Here is an 18,464-nt window from a genome sequence, read left to right on the forward strand (position 1 = left end):
GAGAAGATTGAGTACCAGCGCAGGCAAGGCGGGTGCCATGGCGTCCCGGTGGCTCAGTGGTTAAGAGCATGATGTGGGAAGCAGCAGGTCCCGGGTTCGGGACCGGTAATACCAAATTTTTTTGGGACCAATTTCTGGGGAGGTCCAAAAGGAAAATTTGAACCGCCCCCGGCAAGGGGGGTCCTGGCTGGGGTCAGGGTTAAAAGGAGTTGGGGGCAGCCGGCCCGGGGTTTGGGGTCAAATACCAATTTTTGGGGCCCCTTTTTGAAGGGTAAAGGGTTTGAATCCCCCCGGAAAATTTCTGGTACCAAGAAACCGCCGGGACTTTGGGGGGGGGCCCAAAACCCAATTACCCCGGGGAACCCCTAATCTGGTTCCGAAGCCCCGGCAGGGGGCCGCCAATGAACCCCGGTTGGGCCCATTTAAAAAAACACCGAAGCTGATCGGCGGGTCTCCTAGAGACTTTCGTATTGCCACTTTTTGCCGCCGATTTTTTCGTTTTTTTGTTGAATATTTTTATTTAATTTTTTTATTAGGTAGGCGAACTATAGGTAGGCGAAAAATGGCAATATTTTATTGAATATTTTTATTCAATATTTTTATTAGGTAGGCGAAATATAGGTAGGCGAAATAGACAGGTAGGTGAACATTTAGGTAGGAGAAATGATATAGACTCAGCAAAACGTAGCCTTTCTCTTGTAGGAAGGAAGAGGCGTATGCCCCGAGATGATGAGAATGTGATTGCCGCGCGGGATTTAACGAAAAGACGGTGCTATACGCTCGCGTGTAAAGTGTGTGTGTGTGTGTGTGTGTGTGTGTGTGTGTGTGTGTGTGTGTGTGTGTGGAAAGAGGGGGTAGTGAGGGTGGCAGGTGGGGTGGGTGGGTCGAAATGAAGAAAGCGGCCTGGATGAGCGGGGGGTGGTTAGAGCGAGAGGTCTACCGCACGCGTAGGATGCACCTGGGGCCAGATTGGGACTGTGAGCTGGAGAAAAGGGGAAGGGAGAGATGGTGGAGGGGAGGAGAGGAGGGTTGTTGGAACAGATTTGATCACGCCAGACAAGTCACTGCCGCCGGCGCGCACGGACCACCAACAGCGCGGCCTGTCACTGTGGGTGCGCCTTTTTCATTTGTAAACTAACTAAACAGTTTTAAACCTTACAGTTGGTTCACTGACGACAAAAAGCGTAGTCGGTCTTACACAGAAATTATCACAAATTACATTGCTATGTATCGTGTTTACATTTGAAAAGACATATATTGCGTATCAAGGGACAGCTTACGTGTGATTTAGGATCGTTAAGAATAGAGGAAAATGAACGGCTCGCAAAGTTTACATTGGCTTCTTGAACCGCCCACTACGTCTCTGCCCACACGCAGCTTTTCACCCCGTTCTCGCTCTTTCACGCACAGAGCTTTCACAACGAAGCATCGGACAGCATGAGGTTAGCTAAAAACGGGTCACACTAGTCGAGCGCCGTGCGCCTTCCGCTTACTTGGTCGTTTTATTCATTTTTCTGACTCGATTTCCCGCGCGCCCTTCTCCCGTTTTTCTTTGATGTAGGAAAGCAATTCTGGAGTCCTAACTGCAGCGTACGGAGGAGGCGTAGGCAGGCGCGCTGCACTCATCTCGTTGTGAGATGAGTTTTATTCGAGGGGCCGCAGGAGGAGTTGGCGCATAAACGTACGTACAGCATGTATAGCCCCACCGCGGTTACCCAAAGCCGATTCGAGCGTCGAGCACCACACGCCAGCAACACGCCTCAGTTGGGGCAAACGGGCACGCTATGGACACAAGAGTTTCAACAACATATCGAGAGGTGCACCGCTGCACTTATCCGGGAGTCTCAAATCAAACTCAACACAATCGCAATTTCAAGGGCTTCCAATTCATGGCAACTGTCACAAAGAAACTCACAGGAAAGATTCTTCACATAAAATAGAAAATTATCTTTATTAGTGTGATTTGGATGACTTTGTAACTTATTACCTTTGATTTCACTGTAAGAAATCGAGTGCGGGAGTTTGTGCCGATTTAGGGACTACGGGGCCAAAAACACGGATTTCACGGTAGTGCACCACCGGAACAGCCCTTTCTGCTTTAGGCCCCATCAAGGCCCGTACACACACAGCCTCCAAGCGACTCAACAACTCAGGTCTCCTCAGGAATAATTGATACTGCACGGCAAATCCAAGCCCCACGAGTAATCTTTCTAATAGGACGGCAGCGTGACTCAGCTTTCCCGGTGGCCTCGTGTGGCGCACGCGCCCCTGGCGGACGACGGCAGGCACACTGGTAGAGGCGGGTGACGGGGTGTAATTAGATCGAACTACATTCAGCGCCATTTTCGAGCCATGAAGAATCAGTTTTCGAGCGCCTTCGAAGCTATCTAAGCGGAAAATCAGACTCGTTCTAACAGTGCAACACGACAGACTGTGCAGTGAAAGGAAGGCGGTAGTCACAGAAGGCGTAGTCAAAGGTGACAGTCCTAAGTGACAGTCATAGGCGACAGCCTTTTGAGATGGGCAGGCGGCATGAAAGGCGGCAAGCAGGCGGTGGACGGGCGGCGCAACCTCCATGATGGCGCCGACCTCGGCGCCGACGCCGCGCGCGATTTGGCGCGGACCTCCCACGCGGTAACCCCTTCCTTTGGTGCGCGCCGCACAGCACCGACGTCGCCGCGACACCATAAATCACGCCCTGTGCCGCGGTGTTTACAGGGGAAGAGGCGTCGGAGTAAATGTTAAGAGCAAGGATGCGAATCACGAAATCCCTTCGGGGAGGCGCAGGGCAGCGTGCTCAAGCACCTCAAATACACACCTTTGTACACACACGCACAAACACACACAAACAACCGCAAACAACCGCAAACATCTAGACATACGCAGAGACGGCAGTAATGCGAAGACGTACTGGCAGAGGGGTGGGAGGGTAGGGGGTAAGCTTTAAGGATTGCATCCCGGCGCACGGAGACCGCACCGCTCCAAAGCAACACCGGATTTTGGAAACCTCGGCTTCAGGCGAAACCATCAACGAGTACCGCGGACAAACCGCGAGCCGTGAAGCCCGAACTACCGCGGGCCAGTTAAGAAGTTTTTTGGCACCCACGAATAAGAGTGGCAGCAGAGACAAAACCTCAAAAACGAAAGCTCCAATTTCAACCGTCCCGTCACAAACTTTGCCGACGTGGGGGTGCCCGTGATGGTTTACAAAATGTGAGCACCCTTTTTGAATTCTTCCCTTTTTGGCGGTGCTGGCAGCGAGTGGCCACGGCTGCCACCCAATTACGCCATGGCCGGGCACCACACCGCGCTGCTCCACTGTTCTACAGCCCTGCTGACGAGTGCAGAGCAATAAGCGAGTCAAACATTCACTTTCATCTGAAACGAGACCTGGTGATGAGAAATTTCGAAGCGCGCAAAAGGGAGTGCAAAGAACAAGGGCCGTGGCCCTGCCAACAAATAACAATGCATTATAATTGGTGGTGTTGGCTGTGAGTAAACGAAGGTGAAGGTAACGCCTCTCTCTCCCCCCGCGGAGTGGCCACAGATGCACTGGCGCACCGGCGCGGAGGACAGCGGGACGGCGACGGGGGCACGGAGGGAGGAGCCAGAGTAATTCCTCATACACATGCGTCTTTACAAGCACCCCATCTCGGCGGCACGGCCCCCTCTGCGTCATAAAACAGTGAGTACAGGCACGTTCAAAACGATCTGTGTGTGTGGTGTGTGTGTGTGAAAGGGGAGGGTGGTGAAGGGGAGGTGCGTCGTCCCCTCCTCGGCACCGTGCTCGGCTGCTCGGCACTCTGGCCGCGCCAAGGACCGAGCGAGAGAGACAAAGGCCGTCGTCGCTGCAAATGAGAGGATTTTCGCCATCGGCCTGATCGGCAGTCGGTGGGAGGGGGAGAGGGTTCCGCCCGAGGAGGTGCTGCGAGGCTGCTCAGTGGGTGTTTGTCGCGCGGCACGCGGGGCGCGCGGCGGCAAGGCCAGATATTTTATAGTCTTGAATTAGGAGACGTTCCGCGAGTGGGGTCGAGATTTTATGGCGCGGGGAGGGTGGAGGGGCACTGCAAAGCAAAGGGGTAGCCGAGTGCAGGCGGGGAGGTGCAGGAGGGAAGTCCACAGGCTGCGCCCAGCACGCCGCCCGACGCACCGAACCGTTTCGGCAAGGTTTTGTTTTGTGGGTGCCATTTTTTGGCGCAGCTTCGACATCGGACGGATGCTGGGCAATACAGTGAATCGCAGCGACAGCGCCGATTCCCGCACGGCCGATGCACCATGTGTTTTCACCTCCGGTTCGCAGATCACTATGTGCTCTGCTGGAAACACAGAAAACGGAGCGAGAGAATTCTTTCCGAGAAGAGTGGAGCGGGTCGCAATAAAATGGCCGTGTGCGTTTAGGCGTTTAGGGCGTCGCGTCGGAAAACAATCATTGACAGTAGAAGTCGCTCCGTTCACAGCCCGGACAGTGCCCGGACAGTGCCTCGTTTGGCCGTTCGGCCCGCCCCGAGCACACAGTCTTTCACTTTGTCCCGGGTGCGTACCCGGACAACCCGTTTTCTTTTTTTAGCGCCCCAGCACAGAGGCACGACCGCGGAAACGCAAGCGACACAAAATCTCCACTTGCCCCACATCTACGAAATAAAAATGAGAAAATAAATATTTCGCCAGTCAGAGTCGTTTCGTTGTGTCACGTCCTCTTTATATCCTTTTTCGCAGTGTGTTGAGTCATCAGGCAGGACGAATAAAGAGGGATCACTGGCGAATGGCGAGGAGCACTCGTAAAACGCGGCAAATGAGAAAGGGGTGTGTTTGTGTGTTGGTGAGCGTGTATGCGCACGCGCGTGTGCGCTGGAGCTGGGTTGACGTGCACGACTCACTGGAGCAAGGGCTGTACCTACAGCGATTTCCAGCGCAGCTGTTTGGTTCCGCCACGCTGGCGCCGTGTAGGCCTACCGTTTCTCCTCATTGCATGAGACTCACAGCTTATCACGAGAGTAGTCCCAATTAGGGATGGCTCGCCGATACTTTATCGGGTGGTAATTTTTGGTATAGCGTTTCAGAGCTTGGGCTGGCTTTCAGAACTTGAGCTTCCAGAGCTTGGGCTTTCAGCGGCTTTCCGCCTGCCCACGGCTGCCTTTCGTGCCCGCCTGCGTTTCTCGCCTCGAAAACGGGGAAGAAATCAGAAAAGGGAGGAAGTGCGACAGAGAAAGAGGGAGGGGGCATTGCGAAAGCGAGGTTGCGCGTGAAAGGAGCGCGGTGCAGCGTGTCTCTACAAGTCGTGCCCCCGCCCCGCGCCTGCACGCTCATGCACCGGCGTCGCTCGGTCTCTGTCGCACTCGCGGGGCGTCCACGGGGCGTCCCTGCCAGAGAGATGCGACGAAACGACTGCGGCCCGCTCCAGCGAGCTTGTGCCGTTCTCGCACTGACTGGGCTGCAGCATGGTGAAAGCTTGTGCTCTTCACGTGCATCGCACGACTGGTGCCACGGTGGCCTCAAATCCAGAAAAGATGTTGTTCCTGCCAACGCACACCAACACTTTCGACTCTTCGGCAAGCGGAAAGGAGCTGGCGGTGAAGGGGCGGTGCACGCTGCTGGGCGGGGTGGCGGAGTATGTCTAACTCTCCCAAGTCTCACCCTGCCCGCGGCGTTCATCGCGGCCCTACCAGGGCGGGGCGGGGCGGGGTGGGGGGCTCGCAGAGAAGTGTTATGAAATTAGCACAAAGTCGCGTTTGGGAAGTGCCTGGTCTTGCTCACGGCCCTCACGGCATTGAGGTGCCGCTGGCTTTCTTCAGCGGAGCGGCGAAATAACAATAAGTAGGTCACGGCGCCGCTCCCAGGAACTGTTTTTTTACGCGCGGGTAATGAGGTTTAGGCTGGGTGGGGGAGAATTCCACGCGCCGTCATCCCGAAGAGACATTTTTGCTGGCGGGTCCTAATGAAGGAGTGCCTGGCAGTCTGGCACACTGGCAGAGCCACATAATACCCTCGAGTCGGATTCGCGGCCCCGAGACTGCCAGACCAAAGGGAAGGCCTTGAGGGCCACGAAGGCAGTGTAGGCGCTCCGCCTCGCGCCTCGCGGAATTTGCTTCATCGTCGCCCCGCCACCCAGGGAAGTAAGACGGCTGTGTCTCCGCGGGGCCCAGTCCGGGGCCCGGTCCGGGGCCCGGTCTCTCTCGCCCTCTCTCCCTCCCTCTCGCACTCACGGGGCGTCCCGCACGGGGGCGAGAGAGACAGCCTGGCCTCGAGGGGCACAGTGTGCCTGCCCAGCCTGGCAGTCATATTTCTTTATGCAGGGCGAATTATGAGCTGTGTATTGTTGATGGCCGTGTTTAGCACCGGCCCGGCGAGGACGGCGACGTCCAAGCGACGTCGGCCCCGGCGTGTGCTCGTTATTAGTTTCCCCGCTTAATCCCCGTCGCCCCGGCGCGCACACTTTCGGGCTTCCAGACTTGCAGACTTTCCAGACTGCCAGCGCCGCGGGTTGTTGTTGTTGTTGTCCAGCAGACGACGCACGACCACCTCCTCCCGCAGGATCATCCCGAAACAACAGTGCGTTCGTCGCTCTGACTGTCTCACTCGCGTCCGTGCCGTTAGGGTGCGAGAGAGACAGAGCGACGAAGCGACAGTGCTCCCCGAGTCCTACAAGCAGGGCGTCGAGCAAGTGCCGGAACCTCGCCCTAGAGCGCCCGGCCTCGCGGCCTCGGCCACAGGGTCCACCGCCAGCGCGCTCGTGAAAGGAGTGAAGATTACGGTGGCGTGGTGCCCGCGGCCACCCCGCAGCGCTCCTTTGTCTCTCGGCCACAAGTTCTTTAATGACTCGCGGCGTATTGAAGTCTCCATTCTGCGCCGGGATGAAGGGTGTAATGGCTCTGCAATAGCCCTCCGGGACTCTTGGGGTGGGGGAGCCCTCCCGGAGCCCTTCGACGTGCACGGCCTGCACCATGCACTCCACTCGGATTCATGACTGCAGGACGAGCCTTGATTATGCGCGGGCCACCCTTCGTCCTTCGTCCTGCCGCGTCCCCATGCAGGGCGTCTCTGCCGAAAGGGCGCAGGGCGCGCAGGGCGCCGACGGCCTGCGGGGCCAGAGACTGATTCCAAGAGCCGTTTTCGTCACCCTATCTCTCTCGCGCCCATACGGAGCTACCGTGAGTGCGAGAGAGACAGAGCGACGACTCTCGGAACCAGTGTGCCTGCAGGAAGGTCGGTCCGGGACGAGTCCGGGACGCTGCCGTGACATTTGCACGTACCGAGTAATGGAATAATCCGGGCGAACACGGCGACGGCCATGTTTGGCGCGACGAGGGGTCGGGGAAGGGTCGGGGAAGGGTCGGGGAAGGGTCGGGGAGGGTGGCGCCCGCCAGACCGCGACCTTTCGGCCCTAAACTGCCTCACAAATCATCGTCCAGTGCTCCGGCCTGCGTTTTTATTTTGCTGTGCCCGCGCCCCGCGCGTCCCCAGGGCAGTCGTGGTAGAAAAAAGGGGGGGGAGTGGCACGGCGCACCACCACTGCACCACCGGGCTGCTGCTGCTCCAAATTTCTCACGGCACACGCGCGCTCCCCCTCCCCCTCCGCACCGTGACCAGAACACACGGAAGTAGATTGAAATGACGAGAAATGGGTGCAGCGGTCGTCCTGCCGGCGGCCAGGGCCATGGCCAGGGCACACCAGGTGTGGGGGCGGCGCGGTGGGGTGCTGGGCTGGGGTGGCGCGCACAGCGGGCAGCGCCACTCGAAGCACTCGAAGCGCCGAGGCCGCCGAAGCGCACAACAACGGAGCAGCGAGCCGCGCTCGTAATCCCACCGTTATTTCGAAAACAATCATGCACACTTTGTGTCGCGGTGTGCGACCACTACACTGCGCGCGGCGCGTGGCACCGAGCGTCCACGCGTTTTTTGCTGCCTCTGACCGACGTCTATTTGTGCTCTAATTTTCCACCCGATGGTCGTCGAAATAACTCTGCTGGCGGCAGTGTAGGGGAGAAAAAACACGCCACAGAATCACTCTTCCCAGTGGCGTGGCGAAACAGGAGCAACACGGCAGCGCACGGGCAAATGTGTTTCTTTTCAATGTGCGAGGGCAACTTTCCAAATTCAGCGCGGGCGAACTACAAACAGAACAACGACCCACGCAACGCCGATGCTGTCGAAGTTGGAGGGCAGCGAGGCGGCTGTCGACGGATTCAGGAGGTGCGCAGCCGTTGCTGTCTCTGTCGCACTCATGGGGTCCTCCATAGGGGCGCGAGAGAGACAGCGCGGCAAGCTGATCCGCTGAATCACGCGGCTCAAGCTAGGGGGAGGGCTGTTGTCGCGGCGGCAAGCGAGACTGGGCGAGACCGGCACACAGGGCCAGAAGACCGGTGGAGGCGGTCAACCCGGACGGATTTTGAGAGGCAGGGACTCGAAGCAAACGTGCGACCCAAACGAGGAATCCATGGGTGGGGTCACACGTTCGGCTCCGCAGTCCCAGCGACTCGGCAGCTGCAAACGCGTCTAAGGTTTCGGCCGCCTCCAACGGTCCTCTGGCCCACTGTGGGCGTGGCGCGGCGTGGCCGTGCCGTGCCGGGCAGTGGGAAGCACCGGCTGGCCGGAACTAGCGGCCCGGAACAAAGTCATTGGCTAAACCATTACCGCGCGGCGCGGCGGCCTGGCGGCGTGGCCAGGGTCAGGGCCTCGGCCAGCGGGCCGCCGTCTCTCTCGCACTCGCGGCCCTCGCGGCCCGTGCGGTCGGTGCGAGGGAGACGGCGCGCCGGACCGGTGGCCGGACCAACAACACGCGGCGAGGTGCTCGACCCCGCGGCGCCCCGATAGTGCCCCCCCCCCCCCCCATTGGACGGCCGCACAATGGCTCCAGGGACCGCCAATAGTCGCTGCGGGGGGGTCACTGCCGGCCCACAGGGCCCACAGGGCGACCCAAAGGGCCCCGGCCGATCCGGGAAGGGCCGACACATCGAGGAGGTCCTCGCCGAGCCCGATGCGGCCGATGCGGCCAATGCGCCACAAAGAGGGCGGACGAGTAGCGACGGGCCCCCGAGTACCATATCTGGCGCGCATCTCGCCATGTTCGATAAGGGCCCTATCCACTGCTTCTTCCAAGGGCTGGTTCCGAGCAAGGCTCTCTTTCTCTCTCGCACTCATGGGGCGCCCCGCAAGGGTGCGAGAGGGACAGCGAAAAAGCAGCGCTCGGAATCAGCCTGCGGGGTGACGGGGCACGGCGGTGGGGGCGCGGCGGCCCCCCCAGAGGGGCCGTCCTACCGACTTCCAAAACGACCGACGGTGTAGGAGCGCGACGCTGAGCCCGCGACCGCCTGCACGTCCAGAGAGGGTCCAGAGAACTGGAGTGAAAGATGGCGAGCGGACAACGAGTTTCTCGTTGAACAAAAAGGGGGGCGGCGCCGTAACGTCTCTCTCTCTCTCTCTCTCTCTCCCCCCCCCCCTTCTCGGAACAGGCACGTCACGAGGGCTGGCGAATCTTTCTCGCTCGCAGAACAGAAAGAAGCATACCCCACACCTACCTCCCCCAAAGGTTTAATAAACGCGGCTATCTTTTCCACGGTCATCTCCATCACTGCGAAACCGCGAGGGCCCGCCGCTCCAGGCCGTCCTTGGCGTCGCACAGTGGGCCAGAAGACCGGCGCAGGCGGCCAAAATCCCGGAAGCGTTTTTGCGCGCCAGAGTCGCTAAACAGCACTCGAAACGACCGTGTGACCCCATCAATGAATTGCTCTTCGAACGAGGAATCCATTGGTGGGGTCACACGTTCGATTCGAGTCCCATTAGCGACTCTGCAGCTCAAAACTTAGGCCTCATCTACCAGTCTTCTGGCCCACTGTGCGTCGCCTCGCAGCCGAGCTCGCAGAGCACTTGATGGCGCCGGCCATCATCTGTATGCCAGAGAGCAGTGTGTCTCTCTGTCTGTGTTGGAGTGGGGGGTGGGGGGCGGAACCCTCTTTGTCACGCACATATGCCGACGCGTCCGACATAGAGCGTGACAAACGGCTGCCTTTATCACTGGTGACGATATATTACATCTCGTGCTACATATCGATGGCGCCTAGGCTCGGCCACGCTCGGCCATGCTCGGCCACGCTCGGCCACGCTCGGCCACGCTCGGCCACGCTCGGCCGTGGCCCCGATGATGGCCCATCGAGCTGTCGCTGTCGCGTCAAAGTTGACAAAGACTTGAATTGGAGTTTAGTTCGGGGTTGGCTACCAGCGCGAGCGCGTACCCAAAACCTTTGTGTACCAAAATATTTCAGGCGCATTTTGCTAATAACACTCAATCTGAGCACAAGCAATAAGCTTTCAAAGAAATTGCTGACGAGTTCCATTTTCGCAGAGCGAACTACTCGCCCAGGTGCCTGCCGAGGGGTTTGTGCGGCCAAGCGAAACAATTGCACGGCGGCGGTTGCGCTCCCCCCGTACCCGTCATAATGACGTTATCGACTTGCCTGCAGACTGCGTCCGAAGCACGGGAGAGAGAGAGAGAGAGAGAGAGAGAGAGAGAGAGAGAGAGAGAGAGAGAGAGAGAGAGAGAGCGTCGCAGCACCGGAATCAGGCAGCCCCAAAGCCCCCCAGACACCGCGGCAGCGTGGCAGCGTTCCGCGAAATCTCCCCCCGATCGACGAGAGCCCCGAGTCGACGAAGAGGCACCCGGCGGGGACCCGGGGGCTGCAAATTAATTTCATATTACTTAATGAAGAAGCCTGTAATTAAACTCGTTAAATTCCCCGGACGGAACGGGGCATTCCTCGCGAATCCCCCCTGCTCCGCCCACGCGGCGCCACAGCGCCCAGGACGCCGACGACGAGCCCCACTCTAGTGTGGAATGCGTGTCTTCCGCGCAAAAAAAAGACACCGCCCCCCCCCCCAGGGATTTCCAGTGGCCCTGCGAGCGTCCGAAAAAGAGGTCCAGCCCTCGGAGTCCGGTTTTGCAGTGCTGGTTTCGGTGCCACGCAGTACTGCGCCGCACTGATTCCACACGTCACTGTCGTCGCTCCGTGTCTCTCGCGTTCAGGGGGTGAGCCTCATAGGAGCCTCATAGGAGAGAGAGAGACAGAGCGATGAAGCGTCCTGTGTGTCCCTCCAGATTGATTCCGAGAGTCTCGCTTTGATCGCATGTCTCTCTCGCACTCATGGGGCGTCCCGTAAAGGTGCGAGAGAGACAGAGCGACGGAAATGACTCTCGGAAGTCTGCTGGTGAGACGAAACGAAACACACTCTGGCCGCGAAGGTGGAGCACCTCGACTTGGCAGCCGCGGCGCTGCAGGCAGCAGCGCGGCAGCGCGAAGCAGCCCAAGGAACGCGATAAAAAAGCGTAATGAAACGGCCAAAGTAGAAATACGGGAAATGCGAGTTTAGCTAAATGGATTGGCGGGGCGCCAGGCGGCCAGCCCGGCAGCCAGCCAGGCGAGGCGGTGACGGCCCGGGCGGCGGGGCCAAGGGCGGGCCGCCCAGAACCACTCGGCACATTCATCTTGCACGCATTGCCCTGGCATTGCCGCGACACCTTCCTGGAGAGGGAGCGAGCCGCGGAGCGAGCCGCACCGGCAGAGGCACTCATCGTCCTCGAGAGAGCGAACTCGGGAAATCCAACTCGAGAAATCAAACAGGAGAAATGGAACTCGAGAAATGGAGCTCGAGCAGTGTTGCTGGGGCTGGCAGGACTCCCTAGTTTGCTAGCCTTTGACACCGTTTGAGACCCAAGGGCACGATGAAAAGTGGGACTTGCCTACTCGTTATTTTTTTGTCAAAAATGGGCAGTGTAAAACTATTGCAGAATGAATAAAGGTGTTGAAGGGGAGACGTGTTCTGCATTGATAAGGAGATCTGAAGATCCGTCGATCCTGGATTGACAACGACCAACGGGTTTGCAGTGGTCAAGGAAGTGGTTCGCTCTTGTTCCTCTCCCTTTGCGAATCGGCCCGGCCGCCCGAAGACCGAGAGGAGACCGGGGTGTTTCCTATGACACGCAAAGCCTCGGACACGGCGCGCACCTCGGCAGCGCAGCAGTGGCGTCCCCCGGCGTGTCGTCGGCGTCGTCGGCGTCGTCGGCCGCCAAGACGGGCGGGGCGGGGCGGGGCGGGGCGGCCAAGGCCCTCACAGCCGTGCCGTTCCCACCCTCTTAATGGTCAACTTTTTTCGCTGTTGTTTTTCTCTTGCACTGCTCCTCACTGTTCTCCGTAGAGCCAGCCGCGCGATCTCCAGCCGAGAAGGGTGCCCCGCTCTGCCCCGCCCCACCTGTGCGCTCCCACACGGCCAGCTGGCTGCAGGGAAGCTGATCACCAAGTACCGGCCGGCCGAGCGCTACCCTGGCTGCCCTGCGCTGCCCCGCGCGGCTCGGTTTCGCCAGGGTGAGGAAGGATTCTCTCTCCAGCGGACGGTGATCCATGCACACTGCAAATCTGCGGTCGGGCGGTAAGACCCGCCGCCTTTCTTTTGAAGGTAAAATCTGGACACGGCCAATGCAGTGCGGGGATTTTGCCGCCTTTCGATGTCGAGTGTAAAGATCACAGTGTATCATCGGTTGGTAGATTGAATCAACAGCGACTGCACGCGGCGCGTTGCGCGTGTCACCGCAGCCTGCGGGCGACAGCGAAATGATAGCGGCGATGTCATCACAAAAAAAGAAAAACAGGAAAAATGCAAAGCAAATAATGGAAACCGGGGAACACAAAGAGCGAGCTCAACTAGCTGTCGGGCAACAGGTGAATTTGTGTTGCGAGAGCGCGCAGCGCAAACGGAACGCGATGGCACGATATGGAGCGCGGACGGGCATTCAGCGAGCAGGGCACGGCACGGCACGGCACGGCACGGCACGGCACGGCACGGCACGGCACGGCACGGCACGGCACGGTACGGCACGGCACGGCACGGCACGGCACGGCACGGCACGGCACGGCACGGCACGGCACGGCACGGTACGGCACGGCACGGCACGGCACGGCACGGCACGGTACGGCACGGCACGGCACGGCACGGCACGGCACGGCACGGCACGGCACAGTTCGACACGCGCGGCTTTCGGCTCCGTAATCACTGCGAAACGCGTTTGACACAATCGAACAATCAGGACCATTATCTAGCGACTGGCAGCCGAGCCGGGTCGGTTCGCTCCGCTACCGCTGCTACTGGCCCGCCGCACAGTGGATTTGCCAGAAGACCGGTGGAGGGGGCCGAAATTCGAGACGCGTTTTGAGCTCCAGAGTCGCTAATCAAGACGGACCGAACGCGTGACCCCACCAATGGATTGCTCTCCGAACGAGGAATCCGGAAGTGGGGGTCACACGTTCGGTTCGACTCCCACTTAGTGACTCTGGAGCTCAAAACGCGCCGGCAATTTTGACCGCCTCCGCCGCTGTGTGTGCTGCCCGGCGTGCGCAGCCCGCCGCACGGGGGGCGCCGTGGCGCGTAGGCAGCCCACCCGGTGGTGCGCCGCGCTGTGCGTTGGGCGGCCTACCCGTCGGCCGTCAGGCGCTGAGCGCGCGGAGCGGCCGCAGTCCTGGAGGAAGTCAGAGTGGGCGAAAAGTTGCCTCTCTTCTACTTCAACTTTTCTAGAGGAAAGCCCAGCTGTTGCAGGTAGGAGGCAGGCTGAGGATCATAGGCCTTCCGACTCCGGTGCACGGCGGAAATTCTCACCAACTTAGTCCCCGAGAACCCCTTGGTGGTGTGGAACTTATGCATTCACCGCACTTCGAGTGTGGAGTAGCTTACAGAGCCCCTGTCTCTTGGCATGGGGCAAACGTGGAGAACTCCACACTTGAAGAGTGGAAACTTCTGAACTCTGCACTTCCAAGTTAGAAGACAGCAAATTCCAGACGTCCGCGTTTCAAGGGAGGAGTACTCCACACTTGGTTTGCCAGTGGTGTCGCGCTGCCGCTGGGGTGGCTTCTGGTGTGCTGGTCCGGGGAGAGCGGCGAACGCCCGTGGGCTGCCAACCGGTAGCGCTGGATGGGGGCTGTGGATTCGGCGAGCGGGGCGCGGCGCGGCGCCCTGCAGACTCATTCCGAGAGTCGTTTTCGCCGCTCCGCCTCTCTCGCACTCGCGGGGCGTCCTCATGGGTGCGAGAGAGACAGAGTGACGAAGACGACACTCGGAATGAGGCCCTACAAGACCTGGGCCCTGGCGGCGAGCCAAGCGAGGCTGCCAAAAGGCCGCGGCGGCAGAGGCAGGCCTGGAGGGAGGCGGCGTGGCGGGGCGCGGGGGCCACGCCAGGCCCCTAGTGAAACGAGTAAATATATTCTATATTTATCTTTTATTTATTTCACATTTAAAATTAAATAAATCCTTTATTTACCTAATTAAATTTAAACTTATTTAAAGTGAATATAGAGTGCATTTAGCACAGGACTTAGCCATGTGAGGCAACCTTTTATTCCACTTTATATTCCTTCCAAAGATGAAATAAATTTCCAGTAAATTACTGGTAAATATACTAAAATTTCTCCTTATTTAATTTCTTTATTTAAATTTAGGTTTAAATTTAGAGTTATATTGAAATTAAATTAAATATTAAATTTAATCTAAACATGCGGCCCAAATTTAATCAACTTGGGTCAAGGTCTTAACTTGAGTGGTCAATATCAGACATCACGGTCACGTGGCATGTGTCTCGTACTTCAAAAATTCATGCTCCGACGGCGCATTGGCCTCGTCATGGAGTGTCAGCTCCCTTGAACTTAGCACGATACAGTCGGAAGGGTGCGGCAGCCTAGTTCAGTTGGGAATGCTAGCCAACACCGCGAGCTAAGGGATAGAGATCGACTGTGGCGCCATCTAGCGGAGTCGCAGGAATAAATTTAACCTAAATTTAGGTTATCTTAAGAAGTGCTATGTATGTTACTTTTATGTGTGATAAATTTAATCCTTATTTAGCTGCAAAGTCTAAATATACGTTAAATTTAGAAACAAATTTAGTCCAAAATATATCTAGAAATTCGACATACATTATATTTGCGCCATATTCAGCTGCATATTTGATGCAATTTAGTCCTACTTAGTGCTTGGAATGACATTTGGAACAAATTTAAGGACATATATGTTTAAATTTCAGCGGAGTTATTAAATTTAAGTTATGTTTATGATAAATTTAACACAACATACTAAAGCTCAATTATATTAAAAGTAAATAAAAATTATATTGTAATAAATATACATTTATTTAATATATATTTACTCGTTTCACTAGGGCGCTCGAGAGTCGTCGCTCTGTCTCTCTCGCACTCACGGGGCGTCCCACACGTTGGTGCGAGAGAGACAGAGCGACCACTCTCGGAATCAGTCTATACAGTCCCCGACAGCGCCAGCCACGCGGGCAGCCAGCGCGCGCAGAGTGTCGGCGGATTCGATTACAATGCCAGCAACTTTACGTGCACCGCCAACACAGTTTCTCAACGAGAGTGACGTCATACTATTCGTTAGCGTGTCAATTGGGTCACGTTCATCGTTCACGTTGAAGCGAATGCGCCGTCATCCTAACGGCCGAGTCACGTTCAGATGAATGTCACATCGAATTCAGCCGAACTTGACAATATTCACGCTCCAGCGAACGTGACGTCAGGTTGCTTGGAAACAGGGAAGGCGCACTGGTTCGGACGGACGGTGGCGGATTCCAAGAAAACGAAGGAAACAACAGAGGCCCAGCCGGCTGCGACTAGAGAGAGAGAGAGAGAGAGAGAGAGAGAGAGAGAGAGAGAGAGAGAGAGAGAGAGAGAGAGAGAGAGAGAGAGCCTCCTTGCCGGACGTCGAGCAAGGTGCTTCTCTCCCGGCACCGTGCTGCGAGAGCGGAGAGCGCCAGGCCGATTCCGAGAAGCGTTTCCACGCCGCTCCGTCGCCCTATCGCGGGGCGTCCCGCACAGGTGCGAGCGAGGCAGAGCGACTCTCGGAATGAGTCGACAGCGCGGGCGCTTTCTCGAATTACCTCGAGGCACGCTCTGGCGGCCGAAAGCGGAAGCACTGAAGGACGTCGATGACGTCGCGGAGGAGCTGGCGCCGCGAGGCCGCGAGGTCGCAGCGCAGCGCGCAAACTGCGCTGGGAAACGAGTGGAAACTAGGGGGAAGGCAGCGGCATCGCGGGGCGGGGCGGGGCAGCGCGCCCCGGAACCGAAATGAAAGACGCCGTGCTCGGCGCTGCGCCCCGCGGACAGACGACACGCCCACCGAGGCGACCACTGCAATCAAACAGACGGCCTGCCCGGCGACGCGGAAACTAGTCGAAATCTAACGCGGTGCTTTCTACCGCCCCGCCCCGCCCCGCCCCGCCCCGCCCCGCCCCGCGACCTGGGCTGCGGGAGGGTCGTTAATTGCCAACGCGACGCGACACTGTTGCCCTGCGTGATCACAGGCGGGCCAAAGGCGGGCCTCCACTCCGGCGGCCCCGCCCCGCCCCGCCCCGCCCGCCCGTTTCCCAGTAATTTGCTTTCAGATAGAACAACAGAGATTGCCGCTGAAAGCAGCGTGCCCAGGTCGCCCAGGTCCGAGCGCCGCCGGGCATTGTCCCTTTCACGGCGCGGCGCTGAAAGGCGGCGAAAGAACGGCTTGCTGGCGGGGCGGGGCGGGGCGGGGCGGGGCGGGGCGGGGCGGGGCGGGGCAGGGCGGGGGGGGGCCCTCCACGCTACACACACGACTGGCTGTGAATGCGAGTAATTGTGGTTCCCTCGCCTCGCAGCTCCAACCCTTCCTTGCCCCCGCCCGCCACATCCAATGGGCGACCGGGCTTCCTCGCCAGAGGGCCCAATCAAAACTAATCTCAGAATACAGCTCACGCGACAGCGCCATCGACCTAAACTCCTGAACTGGCCTTGAAGAATCTGCAGTGGGCCAATGCGTATCGAACGTGAGGACTGAATGTCTGAATGTCACTGTCGATCGATTGGAAAGTTTTTTTTTTTTTTTTTTGTCACTCCAGTGGCACTGCCGCACTGCCGCAGAAGACCAAATTTTGGTATATGAAACGGAGTGCACATTAGTGGCAAGGAAACTCACCAATGGATTGATTTGCAGTGCTTGTCTCTCAACAGCAGACACCAGAAAAATGACCCGCATCGTTTTGTGGATGATTTTTTTTCACGGTGTACCTCACCGTCGCCTTCGCCGCCACACGGCGGTGCTGACCGCCACGCCACCCACTCGCAGTGTCGCGGTGCACCAAGCACGCTTCACCCTTTGTCGCCAACTTGAAGGAGGGTTCGAGCTGCAAACGCGGGGGAACAACGCGCACGGCGCACCGAAGTTCGGCCACACTGCGCGCGTCCGGGCCGTGGTCCGGGCCGACCCACCCGCAGCGAGCGCGGTGGTCGTGCAAATAGGTGTCGCTCCGGTCTCGTGTTGTTCTTTGCGCGGGGCCCGTGTTGTCGCCCCCACCCCCCCTGCCACCATGGTTCCACGGCGCCCCGCCGAGCGCTTCCGAGGAGTCGCTGTCTCTCTGGCACCCCTACGGGCCTCCACACTGTGCGACGGAGGCAGGGCGACGATGCAGGACCCTTCGGAGAGTCCGCTATTGCGCCCGCTCGCTCCGCTGGGCCAGGCGGAGGCGGCGCGGAGGCAGCGGCGCGCTGCGTTCCCACAATCACATCATTTTCTGCAACGGTGGACGTCAAAGCCGATTCTAATCGTCTGCACCCACAGAATCACGCACCCCTCCGCGTGCTCCGCGGCCCGCCTCGGCCTATCCTCACCGCGGCGTGTCCTATCCAAGAATCCTTCTCACCTCAACGCGTCCTTTCCGAGCCCTTTCCAATGGGAACACGGGACGTGTTACCTTGGCGCTTCCATTGCTAGGCGTGTTACCTCGGTCCATCGCCCTTCGCTAGACGTGTTACCTTGGTCCAACGCCCTTTGCTAGACGTGTTACCTCGGCGCGTCCTTTGCTAGGCATGTTACCTCGGTCCAACGCCCTTTGCTAGACGTGTTACCTCGGCGCGTCCTTTGCTAGGCATGTTACCTTGGTCCAACGCCCTTTGCTAGACGTGTTACCTCGGCGCGTCCTTTGCTAGGCATGTTACCTCGGTCCAACGCCCTTTGCTAGACGTGTTACCTCGGTTCGTCCTTCGCAGGGCCCGTCCCTGCCTCCACCAGTCTTTACTTCGCCTCGGCCGGCGGCACGCGCGGGGCGGCAGGGCGTGCGTCTGGCAGCATATGTCTGCCCGTGCTGATCCCCTTGGCCGTGCCTTTTGCCGAGCCATGGCCGTGCGGGTCGGCCCGCGGCCCTCGCTGCTGATCCCTCTTCGCCCTGATCGCTTTAGCTGCAGGGGATCCTGGCCCCGAAGAAGCCACCCTATCTGGCGCGCTATCTCGGGGATGCACGCCGCGCAGAGCCAACGCGCACGCTGTCTCTCTCGCACCCTGCGGGGCGGTCCGTGAGTGCGAGAGAGACAGAGCACTGTTGGGATGCAGGCGTTGCCATGACGACCACCCGTCTTATCAGGTGAGGCCGTTAGTGCACGCGGTGTGGCTGCGTCCAACGC

Source organism: Thrips palmi, unplaced genomic scaffold (genome assembly GCF_012932325.1).
Source record: "Thrips palmi isolate BJ-2018 unplaced genomic scaffold, TpBJ-2018v1 HiC_scaffold_5, whole genome shotgun sequence".
Lineage (NCBI taxonomy): Eukaryota > Metazoa > Arthropoda > Insecta > Thysanoptera > Thripidae > Thrips > Thrips palmi.